We start from the raw sequence: 13381 nt of genomic DNA on the forward strand, positions 1-13381 counted from the left end.
TTAGACAATTGTGTGCTTCCAACCTTGTGGCACCAGTTTGGAAGGCTGTTATGGTACAAAATTGCTGGATGCCATTGGAGAGAGGGTCTCCCTTGCAGCTTGGTTCCAGACTTCTCTGGAGGTGAGACAGGAGGAGTCAGGCCCAAAGTCGCACAGCTCGCCAGTGTTGCTTGTAGAAAAAGCTCAGGAACACCACTGATGTGCTGCGGGGCTACTGCAGGCAGGTGGCACCTGTGAAATGTAGCAGGTAACCAGGGTCACTGAGACAGAAGGTAGTCGGTACAAGCCAAGGTTCGGTGCCAGGTGGAAAGCAGAGGAGACAAGGTTAGGTGGGGGCCGAGGTCAAGACAGGTAGCAGGCTGAGGAGATCCGTTTAACAAGCTGAGGTCAAGGTCAGGAGGCAGGCAGTAGACAGGTTTGGAACAAGACGGGTCGGTAATTGAGAATCACAGGAAACACAGGAATGTCGGTAACAGCTGATGATCAAACAGCACTTCAGCCAAGGGCTGACTTCCTTATAAAGGCCCATGTGATTTGCTGATGGAGTTGATGGGTCCTAGAGCCCTTCTCGTGCTCTGACAGATGCCGGGTCCTAGAGACCTCCTGCTATTGGTACCCTAGCAGCTGTTCTCTGTTCCAGTATCCAGCACAAAGTCAACTCCATAAAGACATGATTGATGAGTTTGGTGTGGAGGAACTCAAGTGACCTGCACAGAGCTCTGACCTCAACCCTATCTTTGGGAAGAATTGGAACTACAATTGTGAGTCAGGTCTTCTCTTCCAAAATCAGTACCTGACCTCACAAATGGCTAAATTGGCACAAATCTCCCCAGACACACTCCACAATCTTATAGAAAGCCTTTAAGGAGAATGGAGACTGTTCTAGATGCAGAGGGGTGAAGCGGAAGGGGTAACTCAAAATGAATGCCCATGGTTTTAAAATGGGTGTCCAACAAGCAACATCACTGCAAGCTCAGATAGTCCCATGCCCTTGAAGACCATGCTTAAAAATTGAGTGTGACAGTCAACCTCCTTTCAGAAGCTGTTGTCAGTCAAGCACTGCTGGGTGATGCAGGGGGCACGGTCTTGGGCTGGCAGTTGGGATCCTAACAGGTATGTTGCATATCAGCATGGCTGCTTTGAGTGTTCCTGTAGAGTTGACCATACACTGGCAGAAAATTGTTGATCGAGAAAAGTTTTCCAACATGTCTCTTCAACAAGTCGATCAAATGCATTGGCCAAATTTTGATCAGTATATGGCTAGCTTAAGTGTGGACGCAAAGGTGACAATGCTAACATTGCATTGGGATCTGGCGGTTAGCATTGTCACGCTATCACAGAAAGCTCTTAGAGCAGTGGTTCTCAACTCCAGTCCTCAGGACCCACCAACAGGCCAGGTTTGCAAGATAGCTGAAATACATCACAGGTGATATCACTTGCTGCTCAGTGATTGCAGTATTCTAGTCTGCAACTACCCAAGGTAATACTTAAAATCTGGCCTGTTGGTGGGTCCCGAGGACTGGAGTTGAGAACCACTGTCTTAGAGAGATCAAACTGAAATGGACAAATTTCGATCAGTGTATGGCCAGCTTGGGTGTGCATAAACAGTAAGGTTGCCACCCTATAAAAGAAAGCCCATAGAAAGAGCACAGACAGACAAGATCAAATGGCAATAACTACGCCATTGTTAAGAACAAGGAAACAAGTATTTAGAATTAAAAAAATGTACAAGGGTAATTTTTGGGTTTGAATACACTTTAAATAATATGTATATTAATGTGAGAACTGTCTATGTTCTTTTTTCATGAAATAAAGGGCTAGTTTTGCATTCAACGATTTATAGTACTAATTCACCAAAACATCTACAGTGGGTCCGTCCATTGGCAGCGTTTAGCTGACCTGTTTAGGAGCGGTTGGCCAGAGTGCCACAGGGCAGCCATTTATTCACTGCGGATGAATTGATATGATTTCCTTGATTGTGTATTTTTATTTATGAGACATAATTTATGAGCGGTGAAAAAGCAAACTAAGATGAGTAATGACTGGAGGGAGTCGGGGACATAAATCAGGCGTAGCTGAGCATGCCGGTGATTTTGATCGAATCTATTGAATCGGCTATTGCCCTTAGCTATTAAAGATATTGGAAAGACCTTTTAATATCTCCTTATCGCTCTCGTGGGAAAACCATAACTATTTCATTACGGACCCATAGGAAACAGATTATTAAATGACTTGCCTTCAGTGTTTTGTTTTGTGCTGTTATTAATGGCTTTGTGGAGTGTTTTCTCACTCTGCGTGTTACGGACGTGTTTTACAATGATAAAAGGGGCTGTTTAGAAAGAAGTGAAGTTATTCAGGTTTGCAAGTTCTCATAATTTCATCTAAAGGGCTATTTTAGGTAACGGCGAAAAGCTAATTCTATTTAGCAAACACAGGAACTGTGTAAAGTCAGAAGTAGACCTTAAAGTGGACCTTTCGGTATCATTACAAGTCTGCATAAATATATTCCTAAAAGGTCGCGATACACAGCAATGGTATAATTTTAAAAAATGTATCGTTAAAGCCAGTGGCGGCTGGTGCTTTTTATTTATTTTATTTTTTTTGGGGGGGAGGCACAAACAATCCACCCCCCCCAATCCCTACCAGCACACAGCACTGCACTCCATCCTCAGCATACATCGCTCCAGCCTCTGCAGGCACACACAGAGCTCACATCACCATGTGATTACATCATCGCTGTTGGCGGAACGGACTGTGAAGCTGCACGGAGGGGATCTAGGGAGTTGTATCACACAGGACTGGGTGGGAAGCTGTATCACATTAAGTTTATTAAAGTCAGATCATCCCCCCCCCCCCCCCGGTCGGATCACCTGCACCCTCTACCCCTGCCGTCGGTCAGTCACCAGCCCCGCACTTGCCTTATCTAGCTCGCGGGCAGCGCTTCCTCAGGGCAGGGTCTTCACCGTGCGTCTCCTCCTCGGCTTCACGGCGGCTTCCCCTGTGTCTCCTCCTCCTTGGCGGCCTATACGATCACTTCTCCTCTCGGCCAATCGGGTCTCAGGACCCACTTCCTGATTGGCCTGGGAGGAGAATCAGGAAGACAATGGTGAATATATTCATTCACTATTGTCACATGACTGGGTGGGCTCGGGGCGCAGTGCTCCCTGAGACCACCCTTTTTTGAAGCCAATTAGGGCCTCAGGCTCTAATCATGTGCTTCTAAGGAAAAAAAAAAAACAAACCCCATCAGAATCCATGCGTCCGGTGTCCTGCATGTAGATTAGAGACCGGGTGCATGGACGGGCCGCCTCTGGTTAAAACTGTCATTGAGCTCCAGTCCAGTGACTGTGCCTAGGCTCAGCTGATGTCATTAGTTTGCTGCAGACAGGATAGAGTATTTCTTCAGTCTCCTCTTCCCCAGTGATCGCTCAGACTGTACTTTGTAGTAACTCTCCAGTTGTGTGGCTGCAGCAGACATTTGTAAACACAGCAAAGAACTGCAAAGGCATCAAGACTTACATGACTACATCATCTCTGAGACAGCAACTCAGTTCAGGAAGTAGATGGTGAGCTTGGATGATGCCTGACTAAAGACGTCTTCCTTCTGGAGAGAAAAGCAGATGGAAACCTTGTCAGGGGGACTGCTGTGATCTTTCTGAGAGGTAATAAATACCTGTAAGACCTCTAATTGCAACATGCATGCACTTAACATGAAAAAAATTGTAGGAAAATATTGTTTTGTGCATGGTGAGCTTTAGACCCCATGTGAGGTTTTTAATGTTGCCTGTGACTGGTTTATATTCAAATAAAGTAGAAAGCTAACATAAAACCCTAAAAGACTAATACAGAGCATATAAAACAAAAAGAGCAGGGGTGATACGATAGCCTAAGTTCTCACGTTCGGGTTCTGTATGCTGGTTAGGCTCCACAAAAAAGAGGAAAAACCCAAGCTTGCCATTACCTTTTAAAAGCAACAACCCACACAAACACCCACTGCCCGCCTGTGTAGTCCTTTGTCCAATGAGACACCATAAGAGGCTGTTCTTCCTAATCACCAGGAAGTATATTCTTCCTCCGAACATCTTCCAGGAGGTATGTTGCGGTCTACACCAGGTGGCAGCATTAGTCCACGAACCACTGCTTTGACCCAGGTCATCTTCCAGTAACACCTGGCCTTGGATGTTGCTGTAATTCAGGAAATCAGTCATTTTAATTCACACCTGCCCTGGAGGTCTTAGCTGATGCTCTTCTATGCCCCATACATCACATCAGGAGGCCTATGTGAGAACATCTTTTAGGAGATGAATTCCCACTTTATGACTCCTTGGTACAAACACCCTGCTGGGTATAGTTGCTGTACTGGCATTCCAAGATGACGTCCAACATAGGCCAAATGACTTTATTAACCAGGCAGTAAAAATCCATGAATGTCTGATATAAAAAATATGTTGACTTCCAACAGGTAATAAATACCTCCGTAAGACTTAAACATTAGTTAACATGCATGCACGTAACATGAAAAAAAATTGTAAGCTGATATTGCTATGTATATGGTGAGCTTTAGACCCTGTGTGAGGTTTTTATTGCTGTCTGTGACCCCGCTTGGTAGATTTGTCCTTTCTGTTTGTCTACACACATAATGTAAGCGGAGATTTTGAGTTGTCATTAAAGGAGAAGTCCAGCCAAAGCTCGTTTGGCTGGGCTTCTCCTGTGAATCACAGGAGTGCAATTTGTTTTTGCACTCCTGTGACCCATTTTTAGCAGAGAGAGGACTGAAGTCCGCTCTTTGCTGATGTCACAGAAATCAGTCCAGGCACCGCGTCATCCTGACCACGGAGTTTGGATCCCCGAGGTGCCTGGACTAATACCCTTCTCAGGCTCTCAGCAAGCCACCGAGAGCCTGAGATGGCCGCTCCCGCCCCTCCACAGCTCAGCGCTCCAGTGAGCGAGGAGGAGCAGAGTGGAGATCTGCTGATTGACAGTCAGCAGCTCTCTGCTCGGGGAGCTGTGAGAACCAAGGCATCGGCGATGTTCGATCGCTTGGTTACCAGTGCAGAGATGTCGGGGGACAGATGCAGCATCCACCTAGGCAAGTTTAAACCTGCAAAAAAAACACAACCCATACTTCTCTTTTAAAAGAAGAATAGAGGAGAAATCTTCCAGTGAGGACAAATGTTCTGGTGACAAATGCCTACAATGGGAGTTCCCTTGACTGTGGTGAAGTTCCCCCCACTTCCTGGTGCATCTCCTTTAGGAAGTAAAGGGAGATTTTTTTAGCAGGGCAACAAAATAGCCTGATCGGCATTTAAAGTGGAAGTAAACCCACCCATAAAACCAGTTTAATCTACGGCATGTGTTGGAAATGTAACATTCCCATTGGCCGGTGTCATAACTGATCACATGTGCAGCATCATGGCAGTTGTAGATTAAACAGAGGCAAAGATAGCTGCTTCCTTGGCTGAAAACGATAGGGGGTTTACTTACACTTTAAGACCCATTTATCTATTTGCGTTGTGTTAATGCATAAGCATTATATGGCACATTAATGTGCGTTGTGTTGTGGTAACCTATTGAAAATAAATGGGTTGCCAATGTACCCTTGGACTACATTCATACCGGCGATTTGCAAATTGTAGGGGCAGGAATCAGATTTTTGGTGTGGCTGCCAGCCTGGTTCACTATAATACCAAGTTGGCGGCAGCTGTTTGCACCTTACTGCACAACCAGCAAATACCTGCAGTGAATTTGTGTGAGTCCAGCAGCGATCACCGCAGGTAGTTGCTGGCTGTGCAATTGGCAATGAATAGCTGCGGTTGCCAATGATCTGTTATTATAGTGAACAGGGCCGGTGGCCGCATCTAGCTGCTCAGAGCTGCAGCAGAAAACTCTAATGCCTTGGTGTGAATGTCACCCTAACGTGTCAACACACATGGTAAATTGTGTACATGAATACCATGCATTGCCAGAGAACATTGGTGCAGGTGCTTCATTATTTTGCACACACAGTCAAACATTTAAATCAGTGGTCTCCAAACTGAGACTTTTTGCTTGCTATTATCCAGCCCTGTTCCTCCTACTGCTAGGCTTTATACATTCTACTCACACCAACAATGGGGTAAAATTGCTCTAAATAATACCAAAAATGGAGTCCAATTTGTTACACTGACAACAATGGGACACTATTCCATCCACTGACACCAATGATGGGTCACTATTCCTACCACTGACACCAACAATGGGACACTATTCCTCCCATTGACACCAAAGACAGGGCAGTAATCCTCTCATTGATACCAATGATGGGGCACTATTCCTCCCATTGATACCTAAGATGGAGCACTATTCCTCCCATTGACACCAATGATGGGGCCCTATTCTTCCTACTGACACCAATGATGAGGCATTATTCCACCCACTGACACCAATGATGGGGATACTATTTCACCCACTGACACCAATGATGGGACATTATTCCACCCATTGACACCAAAGATGGAGCACTATTCCGCCTACTGACACCAATTATGGGGCACTATTCTTCCTACTGACACCAATTATGGGGCACTATTCTTCCTACTGACACCAATAATGGGCCACAATTCTTCCTACTGACACTAATAATGAGGCACAATTCCACCCACTGACACCAATGATGGGGTGCTATTCCTACCACTGAAACCAAAGATGGGGCACTATTCCTCCCATTGACACCAAAGACGGGGCAGTAATCTTCCTATTGATTCCAATGATGGGGCACTATTCCTCTTACTGACACCAATGATGGAGCACTGTTCTTCCTACTGACACCAATGATGGGGCACTATTCCTCCTACTGACACCAACAATGGAGAACAATTCTTCCTACTGACACCAATGATGGGGCACTATTCCTCCTACTGATGCTAATGATGGTGTGCTATTCTACCCACTGACACCAGTGATGGGACACTATTCTACCCACTGGCACCAATGTTGGGGCACTATTCCACCTCCTACTGACCACAGGGATTGTTTACTCCCACTGATGCCAGGGCATTTACTGCTCTCACTGGCCACAGTCTGGCCCCTCTAAAGTCTGAAGGACAGTGCAACATCACATAGAATTGTCTTTTACCATTTGTTAATTTGGCACATGGAAAAAGCCACAATATTTACACCACAGAACTGACATAATTGTTAATCCCTCCCCAGGGGAAATAATTACATATTTGTGTGCGACTATTATTTTCCATATGTCACAAATCTTAATCATGTAAATGTGTAAATGTGGCATCGATTCACAATCTCTAACAAAAGAAAATAAAAGTTTAAAGTAAAATTACATTTTTTTTCTTGTGGTAAAAACTAGAGAACACGAAAGCTTAGTAAGGAATACATCTGAGAAAATCGCTTAGGCAGTCTTTTTGTATTGCTCTTTAGATCTATCATTCTGATTGATCACTGTGTAATTGGCCATTATTGAGCCTAATTTAACCCCATAATCTCCCCCATCCATCTACACTGTCTATTGCTACTGACGTCCCGCAAATAACTTACACATGCAAATGGGGACCCCGTCCGACCTTTTATGATATTCGTGTTTAATTATACAAATGATATTTGATAAATAAGATTACACCTTCTTCCATATGTTTATTCACTCCTTGATGAAGGCGAAATTTAATTTTCATGCAGATTCATGGAAAATCTGCCTAATAAGTGCTGAGTTCTTAGTTCGTTTAGGCTGCAAATTAGTTTGTTTTGATTGTAGACTGAATGCGGAAGATTCCACTTATGAATCGTCTAATGGACTTATAAAAGAAGTAATTCCAAAAGTAAAAGCTAACATTTACTGTATACATCTATGGCTACATTGATTTTTAAAGCTGAACTCGCTAAATACACAAATGATATACATATAGTATAAGGAAGCTATTTTATCTGTCCACCCAATCCTGAGATTTACTCAGCCCTACTAGACAGCACAGCTAGGTTTCTGATCTAAATTTTCTCTACCACAGTTACGCAATAAAGCCTTGTGATTGGACAGTGAAGGAGCAGCAGCAGACTGATGAAGTCATCGCATTCTTCTCAGCATTCTCCTTGTTAGCAAATGTACTATACATTGTAGCAAAGCCTGATTGGCACAGACTTCCTCAACCCCCCCCCCTCACCACCGCCACCACCACCACCACCACCACCAGTCCTCATCTTGCTGTACAGGAATGATAGGGATTATGAAGACAGATTAAGATACTTATAATAACTGCATTTAAAAATACATAGAATGATTTTTAATGAATAGCTAACTGTATTCACTAACATTTTGCAACTCTGCCTATATTTCAGCAACAAGGCTGCATTCACACTATAGCAGCAAAGGAACACCTGTAAATTGGTTGCTGTGCCATTCATTGATAATATCACCCCAAACTCATCAATCAAACATGCAAATGTTCATGCAAAAAAAAAAAAAAACTCAACATGCTGTTAAAGGGGTTGTAAAGGTTCGCGTTTTTTCACCTTAATGCATCCTATGCATTAAGGTGAAAAAACATCCGACAGCCCCCCCCCCCCCCATTTTACATACCTGAGCCCCTGCTGCGCTCGCCCCCAATGTCCTCTTCGCCGCTCAGCCTGGCCATTGATTGGCTAGAGTGGACGGATTGAAAGCAGCGCAGCCATTGGCTCACGCTGCTGTCAATCACATCCAATGACGCGGCGCGCTGGGGGGGCAGGGCCGAGTGATACAGTGAGCAGCTATAGCCGCCGGCTGTATCACGGGAGCGCGCCCGCAAGAATTAAACACCATGCGAGAGAGCTCGCATGAAGATGGTTATTTCTTGCGGGGAGGAGCTGAGACAGCCGCCGAGGGGCCCCAAAAGACCAGGTTAGGGGCCACTCTGTGCAAAACGAGCTGCACAGTGGAGGTAAGTATAACATGTTTGTTATTTTAAAAAAAAATTCCTTTACAACCCCTTTAAACTCTTGGGGGGTTATTTACTAAAGGCAAATCCACACTACAAGTGCAAACTACACTTGAAATTGCACTGAAAGTGCACTTGGAAGTGCAGTCGCTGTAGATCCGAGGAGGACATGCAAGGACAATAAAAAACAGCATTTTAGCTTGCACATGATTGGATAATAAAATCAGCGGAGCTTCCCCTCATTTCAGATCTACCCCTCAGTGACTGCACTTCCAAGTGCACTTACAGTGCAATTCCAAGTGCACTTTGCTCTTGTAGTTTGCACCTGTAGTGCAAAGTGGATTTGCCTTTCATAAATAACCCCCTTGGTGTTGGCAAAGCTTAATGCTCAAAAAAGAACATGGCCTATTTCGCCACATTTGTTGCCATCTGCATTTTGCCACAGCTGCTGTGCACGATGCCTTGGGTACACAATGGGCTGACCACCATGAGAACCATTCCTCATACTGGGTCTTCCTACTGGTTGTCCCATAATCCACTCCTATGCAGCAATTGAAGGCCAACCATTTTGACGTCTGCCCAGTTTTGATCAGTCCAGCACCATCTAGTGATGTGATGCCGTTGTGACTCATAAAGGATCTTACCTTTGCTGCCTTGCTTGGTGAACTCTACAGTTGTGACTTTTTTTGTGGAATTTTGTCCCCCCGTCTCTGCATTGGGGAAGACATCTGAAAGGTGACAGTGGATATCCTGCTTTTAACATGGAGCAGAATTCTCCTTTTCTTTTTTCATCAATGTCTCACAGATGGGTCCTGATTCATATCTAGACACCTCTGAAGAAGAGACTTAAAATCCTATCTCGAAACACATCAGACACCTACTTTTTGGTTCATTTGGGTTTCCTATCTGAACTTGTATTATTGTGAGATGTTTTATGTGTAGCCGTCATTCATATACTGCTACTTTTTTAATGAAGGCCTCTTGAGCCCCTTAGGGAAAGAGAGCCTTGACTGATGGGGGCATGGCCAGGTGCAGGACAAGGTGGCTGAGTGGTCACCAAGGATTGGTTGTGCTATGGGGGATGGGCTGGGCTTGAGCTCAGGAAAGTATTGCCCCAGGGAATTCTGGGTCTTTTGAGGAACATGGCTGGAAGGGCTGGGAAGAACCGACGGCCCACGGCCCTCTACCATGGACACCGAGCTCCTGTTGGCCAGGGTCCAGCTACTTACATACCTGCCTGCCCTCCCCGCTCCCCCAAAGCCATTGCTGAGCATGTGCCGACCCTTCCCCTCCTAGAAGGCCCAGAGCATCGCCCTGACTCCGCCGTGGTTTCACTCGGCGGGCTTCCCCCCTGCCAGTGACTGCTGCGGCCTGGGTTTTTGCCCACTATCCACGCTCCCAGAGCCCTAGAGCCACACTACAGTCCACCCGGCCTCCTCCAGCTGCCTCTTTCTCTGGTTGTCTCACTGTGCCCAGCAGGGCAGGAGCTGCAGCGCTCCCTGCCCCTGTCCCATGCACGCGGGTTCCCACCGCTGCTGTACCTGGGTCCGTTCCCCCGGCACACGGGAGGGTGGGGGCTGGGGGGGTTCAACGGAGATCCTCCCGTGTGTCCTCATCCAGGCCAGCCCGTCCCCTAGCTCACCGTTTAAGAGTCTCTGCAGGGTCCCCTCCGGCCGGTTCCTCGGCTCTTCTAGTATCTGCGCTGCTGCCCCCAGTGGCTCCTTCTCTCCCTGCCCCCAGCAGGGCAGGGGATTTGAATGTGCCAGTGCACTCTGCCCAACCTGTGCTGTCTGCTTCGCATCTCCCTGCACCCGGCCGAGTGGGAGATCACAATACATCCCATGTTGCCCACACATCGCTTCTGTCTCCTGACTGCCCAGGTCTCCCTGCACTCGGCTGGGCGGGAGACGTCCACTCCACACCTGCCACCCACCCCTTCCAGCTGACTCCTGTGTATCAGCATCTCTCTGCGTCCGGCTGGGCAGGAGATGGTCAATCTGCTCTGACCGCCCCAGATTGGATAGAGAGTGTCTGTGAACAGCAATTTTCAAGTCTTGCCACAGATTCCTAATTGGATTCAGGTCCGGACTTTGAATGGGCCATTCTAACACATGAATATGCTTTGATCTAAACCATTCCAGCTCTGGCTGTATGTTTAGGGTCATTGTCCTGCTGGAAGGTGAACCTCTGCCCCAGTCTCAAGTCTTTTGCAGACCCTTATGCCGCGTACACACAATCAGACTTCTCATCGGAAAAAGATATGATGGCTTTTCCGACCAGATTGCGCTCAAGCTTGCCTTGCATACACACGGTCACACAAAAGTTCGCTGAACTTTCGACCGTCAAGAACGCGGTGACGTACAATACTACGACGAGCCAAGAAAATGAAGTTCAATGCTTCCGAGCATGCGTCGAATTGTTTCCGAGAATGCGTAGGAATTTTGCGCGTCGGAATTGCTACAGACGATCACATTTTCGGATAGGAACTTTTTCTGACCGAAAAATTGAGAACATGCTCTCAATCTTTTGTTGGCTGGAATTCGGCCAGCAAAAGTCTGATGGAGCATACACACGGTCGCATTTTCCGACGAAAAGCTCTTATCAGTCTTTTGCTGGCTGAATTTCCGATCGTGTGTGTGTGGCATTACAGGTTTTCTTCTAAGATTGACCTGTGTTTGGCTCCATCCATCTTCCCATCAACTCTGTCCAGCTTCCCTGTCCCTGCTGAAGTAAAGCATCCCCACAACATGATGCTGCCACCGCCATGTTTCATGGTAGGGATGGTGTGTTCAGTGTGATGTGCTGTGTTAGTTTTTTGCCACACATGGCGTTGTACTTTTAGGCCAAAAAGTTAAATTTTGGTCTTATCTGACCAGAGCACCTTCTTCCACATGGCTTCTCGCAAACTGAAAACGGCACTTCCTATGACTTTCTTGCAATAATGACTTTCTTCTTGCCACTCTTCCATAAAGGCCACTCTTCCTCCTTGCCCGGCCTGTCCGTTTAGGTGGACGGCCATGTCTTGGTAGGGTTGCAGTTGTGCCATACTCTTTCCATTTTTGGGTAATGGATTGAACAGTGCTCTGGAAGATGTATAAAGCTTGGGATGTTTTTTTTATAACCTAACCCTGCTTTAAACTTCTTCATAACTTTATTCCTGACCTGTCTGGTGTGTTCCTTGGCATTCATGATGCTGTTTGTTTGTTTGTGTATCGGAGTAAAGGGGGCTGAATAAAAATGCACGCCACACCTTTCAGATATTTATTTGTAAAAAAAAAAAATGAAAACCATTTATCATTGTCCTTCCACTTCACAATTACAGTGCCTTACAAAAGTATCCACCCACTTGGCTTTTTACCTATTTTTTTACCTTACAGCCTTTAGTTCAATGTTTTTTAATCTGAATTATATGTGATGGATCAGAACACAATAGTCTAAGTTGGTTAAGTAAAATTAGAAAAATATATACATAAAACTATTTTTCAGAAATAAAAAAATGATAATTGGCCTGTGCGTATGTATTCTCCCCCTTTGTTATGAAGCCCATAAAAGCTCAGGTGCAACCAATTACCTTCAGAAGTCACATAATTAGTGAAATGATGTCCACTTATGTGCAATCTAAGTGTCACATGATCTGTCATTACATATACACACCTTTTTGGGCCCCAGAGCCTGCAACACCTAAGCAAGAGGCACCACTAACCAAGCACTGCCATGAAGACCAAGGAACTCTCCAAACAAGTAAGGGACAATGTTGTTGAGAAGTACAAGTCAGGGTTAGGTTATAAAAAAAATCTATCAAAAAGAGTAGTGCAGCGCTGGATTAATAACAAAGTGAATAAATATGTGGTTATACACATATAAATTATTTTGACCAAAAACGTGTAGTTAAACCATTAAATTTGACCTATAATAATAAAAAAACCAACAAGTGATAATGGCTAGGTAAAAAGCTATACCATACAAGAAAACAAACAGTAAACAAGATATATAAAGAAAAAAAAGGCTCAGAAGAAGAGCCCCTACCTGTCACCTGCAGAAAACCAGCTAAGCCTACAAGCAGAACTGTTGCTCCTGGTTAGGAAGCTGCTGCTGCCCCAAAAGACCTTCAGAAGGGGCTCCCCGCTTATCAGTGCTGTTAGCAACCCAAGACAGGGGACTGCATCTGGGAGAGGCCTGAACCCAGACGGAAGCTGCACAAGGCAGAGGCAAGGCACGTACTGACACTATCCATCAGGATTGGAAGCGCCCCTGGGAGCATTCCCTCTGCATTGGTGCCCTGGCTACTGCTGATCAGCTGCCTGAGAAGGAGACCAGCAGGACAACCCATGGAATCTATTGTGGGACATCCCCAGGAGTTCATCCTCCACTACTAAGCCTGTTTTGACCCCCCTGAGTAAGGGCGGTCGCAGGCTCTCTGGTAAGCCTCCAATTTTTATCATCTGGTGGCGGGCTGTACTAGCGGTGGATCACAC

The 13381-nt window shown here is 45.7% G+C and overlaps 1 protein-coding gene across 1 annotated transcript in view; it reads left to right on the plus strand.

Moving 5' to 3' along the window:
* Positions 1 to 13381, plus strand: part of USH2A (usherin) — a 1400924-nt gene that overhangs the window by 1290181 nt on the left and 97362 nt on the right. The gene's annotated exons all lie outside the window — the stretch shown is intronic.

Source organism: Aquarana catesbeiana, linkage group LG04 (genome assembly GCF_042186555.1).
Source record: "Aquarana catesbeiana isolate 2022-GZ linkage group LG04, ASM4218655v1, whole genome shotgun sequence".
Classification (NCBI taxonomy): Eukaryota; Metazoa; Chordata; class Amphibia; order Anura; family Ranidae; genus Aquarana; species Aquarana catesbeiana.